The following is a 17,408-nucleotide window of genomic DNA, read 5'->3' on the forward strand; positions in this document are numbered from 1 at the left end:
GAAAACAGAGAAGCCAAAACACAGAAGGGAAAAAAAAACACCCTCACAATTAACAGAATTTAAAATCTGCCATTGATCAAAATATGACATTCTGTAACTGCAAAAGTAGGCTAGCAATTAATATGCCAGGCACCATAGGAGCCTGCATACTGAGCTGCATGGAAACAAAGCCAAAAACTTCACTATACTGTCCAAATTTAACTGATTAAAACTCTTTATCTCAATACCAGGAAATCCTGTATTATATATCAATATTGATACATTCAAGCAATTCAATTGGTGCACAAAATCAGAGTCAGACTATCTTTCTTTCTTTCAAGATCCCATCTTTTGTATCTATGGGGATGTAATCAAAGATTGCCTTTACAGGAAGAAACTCAGACTTAAGGCTGAAAGGATACACCTACTCAGCCGAGGTTTTGACCTGACATATCCAAAATAATAAAGGATCCTTAAGTCCAAAGTTTGCTTAAATATTTAAAACCTGAGAAGTTGCAATGCGGGATATACCATTCTGAACTTACTTTCCAAATATTATTGAACCAAATGTTCAATAATAAAGTTGGTAAGTGGTCCTTAATCAGATTATATTGACTAATCACAAACATGACAAGCCAAATAGATAAGCTGGGGAAGATGTAATATTATGTTACATACAAATTTTACTTATAGGTGACCATTAAGAAGAATACACAACCAGCTTTTCTACTCAAATAAATAATGTTGGTTAGGAGAAATGTTTAAAATAATTTAAAGAGAAATCATGAGTAATGCTTTTTAAGATACATGCTTGTTGCAATGTTTTACCATATAATTCAAGCATCATTTGCCTTGCAAATTAATGTTTCAAGTTAACAAGTGGCACCCAAAGGGCACAGGCTTGTAGTAAGGAAGTCACCAGATATAAGAGCTGTAACTGTTCAGCCTGGAGAAGAGAAGGCTCAGAGGGAATCTTATTAATGTATATAAACACCTGAAGGGAGGGCGCAAAGCAAAGGGAGCCAGGCTCTTTTCAGTGGTGCCCAGGGACAGAACACGAGCAAATGGGCACAAACTGAAACACAGGAGGTGCTGTATGAACATCAGGAGACACTGTTTTACTGTGAGGGTGAGCGAGCACGGGCACAGGATGCCCAGTGAGGTTGTGGTGTCTCCATCTTTGGAGATACTCGATAGCCATCGGGAGATGGTTATGGGCAAGTGGTTCTAGGTGGCCCAGCTTGAAAGGTCCCTTCCAATCTCAACCATTCTGTGATATCAAGTAGGCAGAAGGAAAACTTGCACATAATATGGCATCGGTGTCACAGTACCAAAAGCAAGCATCCTATACTAACCATAGGGAGTTGATGACAACATGTAACCATCAAAATATTTGAAGACATTCTCCAAGCTATAAAGCATCATTTCTGTATGACATTTACTTCTGTAGCTTTCCAAAGCATTATGCTAATTAGTTTCAATAACATTTGGATCATAAATTAATCCATTTTCTGCAGATGGACACTATATTAACAGAATAATGGTAATTACTACAGTATTTTATGTACTATTGACATTCCTCAAGTACATAATCTATCTAACTATGAATTTTTATAATAGTACCAGTCTCTGACAATGCTTTTGTCTAGCATTGCTTTAGTTACAATATCTAACTCTGGAAGTTTATCTGATGGAACCAACAATAAGCTGGAACTAAGTTTTCTACTTACTTTTTGATGAGACCCCTCTACTCTCATCACTGCAGCAACATACTATCAGTATTGTGACTGATGGTCATAATATGGAATTATCAGTGTCCTATCACTCTATGACTTTCATTACAAAATATGCCAGACAGTAGAATTTGCCTAGTTGCTCACCACCCATACAATGTTTGATACATAGCACCTAAATAATAATGAACCTTTAAAGACATCTTTCTTGTCACTGAGACACCAGAAAGGAAAACGTTCCAATATCACCACCCCAGAAATGTGAACAGGTAGAAATATATAATGTTCTAATTATGCGTTCCTCATAACAAGTTCTCCTCCCCTGAAAATCAATGGAGGCAATACTGAAATGTGCCATAGAAATTTTTAGAAAAGGTTCCTCCAAGTTTCACTCATGGAGGCCCATTTTATGGGTGGGACAGTGTGCCAAAGGGTAATGCAACATTCAACTGCAATCTAATACTGTCATTGTTTTTTCAGTACCATCCCTAAAGGCTTCCCAGGCTGCAATATGGGAATGCTTGATAATTAATTAGTATTACTTAATACTTTCACTGAATTTCATTTTTCTGTAATGTATTATTGTTGTGGATTTTCTTAGGAATCATATTATTTCCTTTTTTTTTTTTTTTTTTTTTTTTTAGAAAAATTGGGACAGCTCCTCATTCAAGGGACATTTTCAGAAACTACATAATCACATGTATTTATATAAGCGAAACATCAAAATACAGATTGAGGGTAGAACTGTTGACTTGGAGAATAAAATGGAGTATCTCTTTTCTTGCCGTTTTATTCACAAGAGGTACTACCTCATTGGTCTTTGCTAATATACATTCATGGTTTTCTCATCTTGTACTTAAACAAAGATTGCCTTCCACAATGTATAAAGTTCAGTTAATGATAGTTTTATCCTATATAAGATCACAGGGAATATTGCTCTTCCTAAATAAAGATGTCAATAGTTTTGAGTTTAAAGGTTTAAAGACAGCAGTACTTTTATCATCCCACGAAGTGGCCAATAGTAATGGCTTAGCTTTTGAATTGATTAACACACATGAGAGAAGACAGAATGTTCCTCTCATGAAAACTTCCTTAGTGTAGCCCATTTCTCACCTGAAATTCACAAAATTTCCTATTTTTGAAATCCTGCATGGCTCCCAGGATTCAGCATAGCTCTTTGCTATTCTGTGAACCCTACGTCCACATGCAGGCTCTGGAGTGTCTGCATCCTCCAATGTCGTGACTCAAATGAAGCCAGGCAGTATCGGTTCTTCCTAACTGTCTGTTAACACAAGAGTTTCCTTAAAAATAAATCAGTTGCTGTGGAGACATCTACAGAAAAGAAAAATCCATAAAAATTTTGTCACTTTCTTTCACATCACCATTATAAGGCTAATAGACAGTAGTACATTCAGTACTTTTTATCCCTATCCCCGTCTCTGGCACTTCTCACAAGTGAGTTCCCCAGCTATAATGAAGATGAGAAGTAAGATGTGCTCCTAGAAATGCGAAGATTAAAAAGTCTGTTAGAAAAAGATGAAATTTTCTTTAATTTCCAGTGTTGACCCATTGTAATGCACTATCTGAGGTCAAGTCATTTCCTAGAACATCTGGAAGGCATGTTCCACAACTAGGAACCTTTTACAGACAAGTTTCCACAGGCTTGCCACCTTTAAAGATGAGCTTTAAACTGAAGAGTTTATGTTATCCACAACTGTGATAAGAATAAAAGCAACCTTTCTAATGGCTAGGTACCAGTCCTCTTTGATAGTGGCCCCATGGCATATTTTCTCCTAGGGCCTCATTTGAAGAAAGATCTGAGCCTGTCCCGGACAACGTTGTTAACTGGAATCCAAAGAAGAAAATCGCAAAGGAGGAAACCGTAACCATTTTTGGGAATATGAATGAGACCCATTTTACTGCAACTTGTGCCTTCATCCTCCAGGACAGAGAGAAGTGATGGTCATGGATATGGCAATGATTTTAACATATCTATGTATTTTCAATGGGTTTGCCCTACAGCTGTCTTATCCTACTTCCCTACAGTGCTAATGTAGGATGGGCATTTTCAGGAAAATATATGTGTCCAGATCTATGGAGCTTAAATTATAACTGTGAAACAAAGAGGAAATGCTAATTGCAGTGTAGCTGGGTATCAGGGCACTGCCTGTGTGCACACCCAGGACTTTATTCACCAGTTCCCTCCGTGGACCAGAAACTGCCAGGTTTGAGCAAACACAGCTGAGACCCTGGACTGATCTGAGCCAGTGGACTGACTGACCTTCAAGCTGGCTATCTTTTAATAAATGTAGTGTCCATGTGTGTCTGTGCAGCAAGTACGTCCAGATGATCAAATACTCTGGAATCAGGAAGGAACATTTCTTAATCAGGATGAAAATTGCTAAAGGGCTATTTCCACTTCCCTATCCCACCGTCCTGGAGAGCAAAAAGGCATTTACATTAGTTAACAGAGATGTACTAGTATTTTTAAACAATATGGTTTGTCTCAACTTACTGCTATGCCCTGTACAGAAAACAAGTACTTCTCAGATGAAAAAAAAGACTGGCCAGAGTACTGCTGAGAGAGCCCTCTGACCCTCCAGGAAGACCTTGAAGCATTGCATGGAGGTGACCTTTCCATTTACCAGAGGGAAAGGGGACAATTAAAAACCACATCACAATCATATGAACAGGTTGATTTTGACAAAATCACAGCATACTGCTTAAAACCTGTGTTTATCTAAGACTTCGATTCTCTGTAAGTCCAATGCAACTCACATCCTTAAATGTAAATTGCCAGTCAAGGTAGCACCAGAACAGGTGGTTTTTGCTGAGGAACTGGAAAATGATCTGATCACTTCAGGTACACTTCAGGTACACTTCAGGTACAAGAAACCCATAGCAAGAGGCTGTCCAAGCAGAAGCTGAGGATCTACTTGAAGAGTGTGAAGCTAGCATTAATTTCTTTAAAAGACAATGTTCCATTAAGGCAATACTAAGTGAAAGATGAGACCTAAACCAGTATGTTATTCAAAACACAGCAAATAATACATTTACACATTTAGTCCAGAAGAAGTAGCTGAACTAAGGCTGTTTGACAAGTCAGATTTATCACCAGACTGACCACAAAATAAATGGAGAAATAAAAACCTGAAATAACCATTAACTAGAAGGGGTTAAAAGACTCTCCGGAGTGGCACGCTTTCCTAGATGCAGCTAAAGCTGTGTTTGTAACATCATTAGGCACTAACCTATGCATAGGAAAGGTGCCATAATAGAGTCCCATTTATATCATCCTCCATTGTGCCAGGAGCTATTACATCTTGCATGTATTTAAGAGGTATTGTAATTACATAAATCTTCAGTTTTTCCTAAAACTCTAAAGGGCACATATATAATTATATATAGTGGACATATAATGCAATAGCTTTCTTTAAAAAAACCCTTTCATTTCAACTTCTAATAAACCATTTTCCTTATGAAGTTCATGAGTAGAAACTTCACCCTTTTACTACTTAGACATCATCCTGAATCTTGTGAGATGCTTCTGCTGTTTATTAGACATCAATTGACCTTGGGATAACACCCACCTCAGAAATAATTTCAGTAAATGAAATTATATTTAGCAACACGTGAAAGACCTAGACAATTCTGATGAGAGAAAGTATACAGCTTAATAGAGGTCCAGGTTTGGGGAATTGCATTACCGCTTGCATCAGCCGAAATGATCCTACAACAACCACCTCACATTGACACAGCTTGCAGATTTATGCACTGTGTAGCAAAGAGCCAGTTTTATCACAGCTCATCCACTATCAAGTGTTTGGAAAAGATAAGAATTCATTTGCATTTTTAATGACCGTTCAATGTCTTGACTTCTTGGCAGATGCTACATTGACAAATACAAATTATAGCTGCAAACATTCACTTCCTCTAGGCTTACTACATATATTTTGGGGATATATTTCTTCAATGAAGATCAAGGACTTGTATGGTACCAATTGACACAAGTGAGTAATTTCACAGTATTTAAAGTTACATTAATTCTTCGATGGAGTATTTTAACATACCCTACAACCTCCTGGGTCAGAGGATTACAAGCTTTATTTGCATTCCAAGTCCACTCTCTCAGTAACAGAGATCACTAAAAAACATTGTCAGTTGATATCCACAACATCGAAATGAATTTTCTCCATTCCTTCTTTTCCTCCCTGTTCTGCTCTCATCAGGAAAAAAAACATGGAAGAACACAATAGTCCACATTCATTTGCTAAATTACGTAGTTATTAATGATAGCCTAATTACCTACTTATTAATGATAGCCTAGTATCAGAATACTACTTTCTTACTACAAAGGTTCCTTAAAAAAAGTGATGTAAATCTCCTGAGAAGCTAAGCTGAGATGAAGAATTAGCAAACATAAGGGACTTTCAAGGCAGTTTATGTTAATTAAGCATTTAGTTCTGAGACATTTCCAGGAATGTACACTGACTGAGTTTATGTGATTTCTTAAGTCTGTAGTCATAGTCGTATATACCCTGAATTAAACACTAGTCACTCCAAAGATGTCAGCTTCTTATACTGTGTGACTATGGAACATTAACCATCCCTGCTCAAATCTCAATTGATTAACAAGGCAGCACGTCTTTTGAAGGATTTGTTAAGGCATGGTGGATAAAGGCATTTATCTAAATTCCACACCGACATACACAATACGCAGCTTCACTGAAGTATTCAAATCAGCTCAAACATCTTGTATCATGTGCGTTGTACGGCAGCTATTTCAAAAGCGCAACAGGAAATTCTAGGAAGAGCTTCCACGGACACATCAGCACCAGAAAAGGGAGGTTATGCAGCTCTCCTTCCACACAGTTAACTTATTTACAATTCTGTTATACACTGTAGTACGCTCCACTATACTGACAGTTATATGTAATTCTCACTCACACTAATGCTTTGGTTTTATCCCAAATATATAAAAAGTGGAAGTAACAGAACACAGTGTAGGAGACGAGACTATGTTCTGCTATAATGAAAACTAACAGCTGGATGTGACTTGTGAAATTTAAGAAACTTTCACAAGATGTGTCTGAAAATATAGGCATAAATCAGGATGCAGTAATTTATTACATTATAAAACCTGCCTCAATATTATCTACTCTATTATTAAACATAACACTTAAAGCTGTAAGACAGTGCTACTTCACAAACCTGTAGCTAAATGGAAAAATTGGTAATATCTAGTCAGGCTAATTAATATGTGTCCATTATGAGTGGATAAAAACAAATATGTATTTGCTGGGCTGTAAATTTAGTACTTGCTAACAACATATTTGTTAGCAAACAACATATTTGTTTCCTTAGACTTCTATCTCTTAATTCCTAGATTTTTCCTCAGAAGTGAAATCTTTGTCTTCTGTTTTATATCCCTTCCTCCTACTATATAATTGTATTAATCATTTATTATAATTTTATTTGCATTCTCAGAAATTCAGATTTTACATTAAGAAATTTATATTTGTGCAACTATTTTTAATTGTTTTCTCATGAGAGAATCATTTGCATCTAAGATGATTCATCAAATTCTCTAGCTTCAAAAGAGGCTCAAAGTAATTAGACCTGTAACTCTTCTTTAAAACCAACAGGAATTGATAACATTATCAAGACTTCTTTGAAAATCTTAATTAGGAGAGTAATTCATTAATTTTTTATATTTGTCTTAATTTACCTAATGTACTTTGTATATCCAATTTTAGTTCTTGTTCACATTAGCCATAATCTTTTTTTTCCCATGTTTTCACAACTGAATTTTCTACTTTGCATGATCTTCTCTTCGTGCTTCCTCATATTTTTTATGTTTGCTCTACACCTCCGTTTCATTTAGGCATAAGACACAATGGCAAGTGTGGACGTACCCTGTGTATGCAGCACAAGTGTGTGTCTGTGTGAGGCAGAGAATATGCTCGTGCCTTTTAGGATAACTGAGAAAAACATTTCTCTGGCTCGGTGCTCTCAGCTACACACAAAATGAAATCACAAACTAAGTCTCCATCCTTCTACATCCGGCCAGCAATGATTGGACAGGTATCTTAGTGCTGTAATGAAAAATGTTTCATCCACAGACATCCCCCCTCACCCTGCAAAGAAAAGAAAGAAGAAAAAAGCCAGATACTCATCCAGGTCTACGCTGAACCACAGACTTGGAATCCCAAAACTGAAGTTAAATTGCAAAGTTCATTCCAACTTGTGAAACCAGTGAAGCAAAACCAGATGCTTTAAACATTCTCTCCAATCCTATACTGAGCCCTCCCATCTTACTGATATTTGTCCAGCTAGTTGATCTATTTTTGGTTGCTTTTTATGACCAGTGCAATTTTTATTTTTTTTTTAATTTATTAAGGTGAAGAGTTTTTCTATTGCTAGTATTTGCATCCCTCCAGACTGATGTTAAATAAAGATGACAGGCAATGTCCACAATATAGTACCCATTACTGTATGAATCAGAAATTTTTACCTGTAAGGTAAACTATTTGCAATACACTACAGACTGTGTAAACTTAATCTGAGTCACCGCAGCAATTATACCTCCTTATTTTGGTGAAAATATTTCCGTGCAGTATTTGAATTAGTTCAGAAATGCAATCAAAGAAGCCTCCATGTTTGCTGTCAATGCCTCATGCTTTAGTAAAATATAAATGTAGTCATTCATGTCCGACTATCTGACTTGAAAGACAACAAAATTTTGCATAGCTTTGGCATCCCAGCGCCCCTTCAGGATGGTGAGGAAGGTTGTCTTCTTTCTGAGGTAACCAGCACAGTAATGTTGAAGACTCTACCTCTGCTATTTAGTTAACTAATAGGTTTAAATAGCATTGGTCCCTATACTCAAGGAGTTCTTTGAATTAATTCCATTTCCACAGCAGAAAGACTGCAGTAGCACATCTCTTTGCTTTCAAATGCAAGTACACAAGCACGAACTAAATACATTGATAGGAAAGGATAAGATTTGACATTTGGGAAAGTAGCAACTGCTAATAAATCAAATTTTTAGAGTGGCATGAAATTCTGATTTTAAAAGAAGGAATAAATCAAATAGTGTATATTCTGATATTTAATTGTGGGCCCTGCAGCACAGCATCTGCGTACAAACTAGAATTTTACTAGAAAACAAGGAACAATTTTCAGTAAACACAAGCAGTTAGAAATATGAAAATCCCTTATGGAGAAAGGAATTATACACATTCTGGAACCCTTAAAAAGCTGGTAGAAATGAAGTTTCTGAAGTAGTTGTTAACAGTTCTCTTGACTGAGACAGTTTCAGCTCAGCACAACCAATAGCAGATGTATGGAAGACAACTCTCTCAGACAAACAGGAGTCATGAACATCGATTTAAGTTTCCAGGAATTTAAAATTCCTTGAAAAAATTGCATCACTTTTCTTGTCATAGTATCTTCCTCTATTCCCTGATATAATAGTTCAGTATTTCAGTATTTCAACTGAGATGTAAAATAGATACCTACTGTTTGCTTATGTTTCACTCATTTAGGTCCTCTAGAAGAGCACAATTTTTACTGAGATACTGACAAAACAATGGAAAGGAAAAGATCATTTAGTAACAGGATAATAAACACCTTCAACCACTTTCCTCGTGTGCTCTTTACAGTGTTTAAAAATTTGAGATAGCTTAAGGGTCCACACTGGATAACCAGTCTTGTGTGATACTGGTGAGGTGTCCTTCAGGTCCTCAGAGGAACATGTTTGTTATGCTGCAAGGTGTGTTTTTCAAATAAAAATCCTGCCAGCCTGGGGCTTCATGCTGAGCACACACACATCAGTGATGGAGTTTTGATTAACTGATCCAGGATAGGGCTCCTAAGGAGGTCAAGATAACTCCCTATCTGATGGATTTACTTGAAGGCTATAGACTCAATGGCCATCAACACATTTAATGTCAATATTTCAGTGTTTTGGAACAGTGTCCCAAATTCAGTGCTGTCAGACACAACTATAACTTCAATGAAATCCACCGACTTCCACGCAATTTTCAGTGGCTAATTTGTCACCTTGACAGACACAGTGCCAGCTGAAACATAACTGAGTTTTGTAATGTCCACCATTAATGACATTTATGAGCCAGCAAAACTACAAAATGGGATTACACAGTAAATAACTTCACAAAACCTAAATATTGCTCATGGTACTGGAACCTCTGTGTACAGAGAATAATGACAAACTGAAGTCAAATAGTCATGCATTAATTTTACTATAGCTAATTTCTCAGAAATGTAAGGTTTTCCTTTTTCTCCTCAGTATAAACCCATCACTCCCATTACAGTCCAAATTCATACTCCACGCTTCCCCTCTCTTGAGAACTCACAGTCAGAAAGTGTTCTTGAATTGGTTTATTATCTCAAAAAATGGACTGAAAAAAATCCTCATTCTTAAATCCATGACAGTTCTGGAAGTCACTAATGGCAAATGAATTGGCTATTCCCCTTGAGGCATGTGGGCTGAAGACCATGATTTTGACTTGGCAGCTGTATCCTCAAGAGTGATGATTGAAAGAGTTTCAACTTTTGTTTGACTGTAACTGCAGGGTTAAATCAGGAAAATTGCAGTGCAGAATGGCACTCGGAGATATACTTAACTTGAAACAAATGTTATTAGCTCTTATCTTGAATCGAGGCCTTACTGCTCCTCTCCTGAATTACAGAAAGGATTAAATTCAAGTCCTTTCATTGCATCTACATTTCTGAAATGTTTCTTGTCAATCACTGGTTGTAAAAGTAAAATGAACAGCAGTTAATCTTTACAGAAACAAAAATTTGTCAAAACTTAAGGCATTCTCTATACATACTCATTTTTATTTCTCCTCCTCCTTTGTGGAAGCACCTCAAGTTGTGTGGCTTTGGAAGTTACTCAAAGTTATTTTATCATATCATTGTCATGCTGAAAGAAAGAGACAGCTATAGGAAGCATCATTTTATATTTTTCCTGTTGTTATTTTGTAGTTATTCTCAGCTTTTCTCCTATTGACCCTCGACATATAATCGGAGTGGTCATCAATAAATATTATAGCTATTTGTTCGAACGTGAAATACAGACGTACATTACTATCCCAACATTTGTTCTTTTGAACTAGACATTTTTAATAAACTCCTTTATTTTCTCTTAAATCAGAAAAATTACTACAAGCAATAAGCATAATCTACAATATGCATAATTGCATCCTTTGTCATCTGCCAAGCTGGTATTCTGTCAAAGGTATTTTCCTAATGTCATAGAATCATAGAATGGTTTGGGTTGGAAGGGATCTTTAAAGATCATCTAGTTCCAACTAGATGACAATGAGATGGTTTAGATGTCCAAACTGATGACAATTACCACTGGTGAAATTAAACAGATGGATATTTACACAGACTTAAAGGGACAATAAATAAAAAATAAAATAAAATTAGAAATACTTTTAAAATGAGAATTCTTTAAAAGCTGAGCAACTTCTAGCATCTTTTCCTTGTAGTATTCTCCACTCATCTCTTTATATAAAAAAGTAATTTTTTTCTCTTTTTTAGTTTTAATCATCATGCTTTTTTTCTTTTTCCACATATGTAAGTTCTGATCTGGCTGCAAAAATGAGGTGTATCGACATATACACACAAGATGAAGTGGTCATCTTGTGCAGGTATGGTCAAACATAAGCCAATCTGATTAAAAATATTCTTCACTCTTCATAAAGGTGAAATGCTGCAAATTATATGCATGAGAGCCTCCCTCAACCTCTACTGGCATGGAAGAAAACTTCAGCACTGGAATTAAAACGGCAAGTCAAACTTTCTGAACTATTGTCATGGGGTGCCAAAATACTCACACATTAGTTACTTTAAATGGGCATCACCTTTTGGTTCCTCATGTCTGTAAGCACTCATGTCTTTTCCGCTGAAAGACAGTTCAGAGTCCCAGTGTAAGATGATGATTCTAATTGATTTCCTGGATGTTTACAGTAGCTGCTTGCTCAAAACCCCCCTAACGTTTCCCAAGAGCTCTGGACCTATCGCATGTTCAGACTGCTTTTGAAAAGCGCTGGCCCTATTACGCTTGTGCAGTATAGACTAGACTTTGTGTACTGTGGATATCACCTGTGACCTCCTCTTGATGAAAAGACCAATAATGCTAAATATAGGCTCAAGTCACTGAAGCACAAAAACAACTAAAACGTGCGTTTTGTAAGGAACAGCATAATCCCACGTCCACAGTTTTCCAAATAAATGCAAAATTCTTTTTAATCATCAAGTTAAAGAGGGTAAGCAAAGAAAGTGAAGGTAAAAGGTATTGCAAAAAGACTAGCAAATTTAAATGCTTCAAGCCTGTAATTTGAATACTTGGTGAAGCATTTTTTCTCTCCTTTGAATTGCATTATGCTTTAATTCCCATACTGGACTTAATATCTTTGAATCTTGAGACAGTCTGCAACCTAATACAGGGTTAACAATGAGTATTTAGCAGACTATCACGGATAACCATTTGTTCAAATAAGAGCAGCATCAAATTCCAATTTTGGTCACTAAAGTGCAAACATTCAAATTAAGAACTAATTGCCAACAGACTTCGATCTTGTCTAGAGGCTGCTGTCACCTTAGAAGACAAAGTGGCCGTTTTTGAGAAAGACCTGCTTTGTTAATAAAGCAGGACAAGGAGAGAAAACTGGGTGAAAGTGGCCTAGAAATCCAAGCTATTAAGTTCAAAACCCAAGGGCTTCAAAACTGATGTCTACAGTGGGGGAAAGGTTAATTTCTTCTGTACATTTTGTATCCTGTTTTTTTCCTAGTCTAGTTTCAGAAATCACTTCACAAAATCTGAGCTCAAATTTTTCAAATACAATTGATGTCTTCAGGGAGTAGACTGGCATCTTAGTTCCTATTTGGCCACTTTAAAAGATCGAGATATAGCATAAAATTTATAGTTCATTGTTAATTAACAATATCAAATATATCTGTTAAAAAAAGGGAACAAAAAACCTTTCAACATATAATTTCTAGACTTATTTCAACTATGTAGCTATATGAGATTTCTCTTCAACTCAAGAAACTTTCTCTTGTACCTTGTTTTTCGAACGAGCTGGTATCACCTTATCTTCAGCAAGGTACTGTAAACAAAATGTAAAAAATGGCCACTGATTTTTACTCTGGTTTTATAGTCTACTCTTTTGCTCAAGATTTTACACACATAATGCCTTACTTTAGCAAAGCAAAGAAAAACATTTCTGGAAATTTTAAAGGTTTTCTTTGCCCATTCTTCTGTACTTAGAGAGTTCAGCTAAATCTTCTTTTTATGGAACATTAAGTCCATGCAATTATATTTATTTGCTTTGTCTCCAAGTGTTGTCAATGGCAACATATGTAGCACTTGAAATTTTATAGTTTAAACACCACTGATGGGAATCACAATATATTTGATAAGAGTTGGGAAAAATAAATTAAAAAATGTTTTCTTTAAACAGCAACCCAAAATAGAACACTGAATCACTTATTATTTTGAATAGCTAAATACTTCCTTGTTCAGAGCTAAATATTTTCTTGTTCTGACTATATAAGAAACTGATCAAATGGTTCAATTACTATCATGATCTAGACACACAGTCTGTAAGTGAGAACAGAAACAAAGAAAACATTCAGGGAGTCCAGGTGTACAGTGCAGTTTTAAAAACAGATGCTTAAAATGAATTCTGTGGTAAATATGCAACTGTTTACCAATGCTTAATGGCTTTCGATATGTGATACCATGTAAATAGCATCACGTGTCAGAATTCAAAACCATCTTTTAAGCACTTTCTTTTAAGTTCTGTTATCTAAACATTTGAGGGGTGGAGGCTGTTGGCAAGGAGCAGAATAGTGGAAAAAACTTACGATTAAAGGGCTTGTATTTTATTTTTTAAAGAGTCTATTTGAATATGAAGTTTGTTAGCAATAGATAGTATTTTTCTCTACTTATTTGAGGATTTCTACAGTTAAAAGAACACTGCCAAACTAACCATTTGAAAATCTGCAGACAAAATGGGGATACAGTCACTTTGCTCACAGGCAAACTGTAAAGTAATAGGTGAAAAAAACCCAGCCAAGCTAAAATGATATGCAACTTGAAGTATTTCTACCGATTATTTACCGGGTACTTGACAAATTCATCTTACTCAACTTGTGAAGAAGTACAAAAGATTCAAGACATAACGCCAGTGCCAGCTTTTTAGTGCAAATACCGTGAAGCCGCAGTCCCGACAGCTACTCAGCCCGCTTCTGCCTGGGCTGGTGAGAGGCTGCGGAAAGTCACTGGAGCAACCGTTCAGCACAGGGCACCTTCTCCCCTCTCCCTGCGCTAGCAAGGCTCTGTACCGCACGGACCCTTATCAGCAGATGTGGTGCAACACCACGGAGAGGGCAGCCACCGAGAAAAGCTGTCGGAGTTGCTTTGAGCCGCTGAGGAAAAACTCCCCTAATCCTGTGCTCGGAATTAGGAGTTTTCCTCCCTCCTTTATTGTCTCCGGAGAAGCAGCGTGGAACTACACAAAAACTAGGGTAGATTGCTCAAATGAAGAAATAGCAGCTTTATAAAGTGCCAGTTACCAGCAAACCCGTATCACGAGTAGTATTAAATTATTATTCTCTTTGATTGTCTAGTGCTAACAGTAGGCTTTTAAATTCAAGAATAATTACGGCTGCAGCCTGTTATTCCTGAAGTCAAGGGCAGCGTTGTTTTGCCTCGGCCTGAACTATGATTTAGCAATTGCTGGAAAGCAACAAGCAGCTGCGCACCAAGTAATTCAGCGGCTGTTGGGGAAAACTATCGCCACGTACCTCTGCGAGGACTGAACTCTCAGGGGGGGTACACTGAGCTCCCCGAAGGGGCCAGGCTGGCCAGGGCTGGCAGCTCTGCCTCCCCGCAGGGACACTCGGGGTGAAGCCGAAAGACGGATTGCCCGGTGGGGCAGGTGGCCGTGGTGGGATGTGAGGTGTGGGGGGAAGAGGGGCAGCAGGAGGGACCCCGGAGCAGCCGGGCATCAGGGGTGAACAGAGGGGAAACGCAGCAAGCCGGGGCAGGGCGGGGAAATGTTCGCAGCTCCCTGCACCACAAGGCCACTGAGCTGGCATAAAGCAAACCCAGAAGGACTAATTCACTGTACCATGACACAGTGGGAACCACTTTCATTTCTGTGCTGTTTTTCGTAGTCACTTGGCGTTTTTTGTATTTAAAAGATAAGTATTCTAGCTTTCTTCTTCTTTTCTTCCCCCCCACCCCTGCATTTAAAAGCCTTTTTGGTCTTCTTTGGGGAGCTCATTTTAAGGAAGAAGACTAGGCTTATTCATCTCGCTCGAGATCTTGTCACAACCTCCTACAATGTACATCTTCTAATGGCAAGATAACTTCAGTAATGAAGGTTCTGTTCTGATGTACGGTTTTCAAACCAGCTACCACATTAATTTTTGGCTGAATGCCTTTTCCTCTAAGAAGCTGCAAATCCAAAGATGGCGTGGTGGGTTCTTATAAAACAGAAGCTGGAGTACTGGGGTGGTATCATCTCATTGTCAGAAAGACTTTATCCTGTATATATGCGTTTCAGGTCTATTGTCCTTGACAATACACTACTACTTCTATGAATCATTTGAGTGTCCTAACACTTCTAGATTTTGTAGAATTTTTTTCCAAAAATAATTGGGCCTGCATATCCCTTCACAGCTCTTCAACTACTAAAACATCACTTTCACAAAACAAAGTCAACAAAATGTTCTGTATTAACTGTAATAATCCTGGAATTTGGCAGCATTGCTAGAATGCACTCACCATTTCAAAATAAAATTTTCCAAGTGTACTTAAGTGGAATAGTTTAAGAAAAAAAACACATGCAGCAAAAATGTTTTAACTTGACATGCAAATCATGTACCACTCAGAACAAGTACCTAGAAAACAATTTTACAACTACAAATAGGTTTTTTATTCCTGACAAGTATGTATTAACCTAAGTATTAAAGTAAATTGTACTATACAAATATCTTGAAATTATTCTCTTTACTATGAAACAACCTTCAGTGTTTTCCTACTGACTCCTTTCCAATGCATCATTAATCCAGTCAGAAAAAAAATATAAATAAAAATGAATAAACAAAAATTATAGGGACACCCATTGTACGTCTTCACTGAACATACGGACAGTTTTGATTTAAAGGACTTTGTGTTTTTACTGAACTGCTTTGTGCTGTGTCATTGCTCTACGCTGCTTTTGGCTGTTTCTCGTTACTTTTCTACACGACAGAAGGGCTGCTGCTACAGTAAATAGATCCCAAGACCTGCCAGAGTTCCCGTTGATCACAGAAGTTCAACATTGTCCCAAGACATTATCAGAATAACTGGAAATCTCTCATTAAGGTAATTATTTAATTGCAGAGAAACAAAAGCAGAGAAAATAAGAAAAAACCCCAAGCCTTAATAGCAGCTGGTGCTTTTAGCTGGCGTGAACGCCAAAGAAACTTTGAAGTGGAAAAATACCCCAGCAGTTCCCTGCAGACTCCCTGCCGAATGTCCCCATTATGTACAGAAAGCTTTGCACAGGCCTTACATAAAACAGTCCTTGATTGGAGTAATGAGGTCCACAAAAACATGACACTAAATATGTATTCTGTTACATGCTAGAGGCAAGTCACACTTGTTAGCAAGTGCCAGAAGAGATATCGTTCCACCTCCGAAAGCCTGCTCGCTGAAGTATGCCCAGGACACCAAAAATCATCAGGTAGGAGACGCAAGAGCACAAGCCCACCAGGGCAGATGAGACCACTCCAGCCTGGAAAACCTACCCCATGGTTCCCAGTCACAGAAAACCGGAAGCCCCTCCCAACGCCGCCCTGCAGAAGGAATGGCATGGGAGGTGCAGCTCGCCCACGGCAGTGCAAGGCATCGCAGTCAACTCGCTCTGCTCTAAATCCCCACAAGACACTTCCTTGAAAAATCTTCCTGCAGAGTTTTTGCTGCACCACAAAATCTACTACTACTGTGTTGGACTTGGAGGGCTAGTCCTAAAAAATGAAGACGTAGGCAGCTTTCATTTAGCCTTTTGGTATTTTGTTTCAGACCTGAATGCATTCAGACATGAATGCATGATGTCACTTGTGCTAATCCTAAGGTCAGCACCTGTGCCAGATCAAGTAAATTCAGTATTTGAGGTCCCGTTAATGGTTTACAGAAACATTTTTGTTGGAGGTATGTAGAGTGTAAATAAGGAGAGAAGAGGAGTCTCTGTCCTAACCTGAGCTTTCATGGGTTGACTCAACCTCCATGGGTCAGGAAAGTGATTACCAGAGGCACCCCACAGAGACCACCTGGCTTGCCTTCTACCATTCCCTACCTACTGCCTTCCCCACGGCAGACGAAGGAGGGGTGGTCTATGGACAGTGATTTTCTGTAAGAAGAAAAGATACCTCTTTGCTGATAAAAGCACGTCCAGGTGCCTGAAGATCTTAAAAATTTCCTTTAGATTTGCTCTGTGGCAGGAATAAGCTACTCTGTCTACAGGCACTTGAAAGAAAATGGCAGTCTGAAACAGAGTTTCTCATGTAAGCGTTGTCACTAACTGACACGCACGGTCTACCTCCGAGATTGTACAGAGCAGAGATTAAATGTCATAGATCTGTGGATAAACAGTATGGACAAGGAAT

General features: G+C 37.8%; 1 protein-coding gene across 7 annotated transcripts in view; it reads right to left on the bottom strand.

Moving 5' to 3' along the window:
- The window catches only part of CTNND2 (catenin delta 2), a 692,458-nt gene that overhangs the window by 373,725 nt on the left and 301,325 nt on the right, over window positions 1-17,408 (bottom strand). The window lies entirely within an intron of this gene.

The sequence above is a fragment of the Balearica regulorum genome, chromosome 2, assembly GCF_011004875.1.
Source record: "Balearica regulorum gibbericeps isolate bBalReg1 chromosome 2, bBalReg1.pri, whole genome shotgun sequence".
Taxonomy (NCBI): domain Eukaryota; kingdom Metazoa; phylum Chordata; class Aves; order Gruiformes; family Gruidae; genus Balearica; species Balearica regulorum.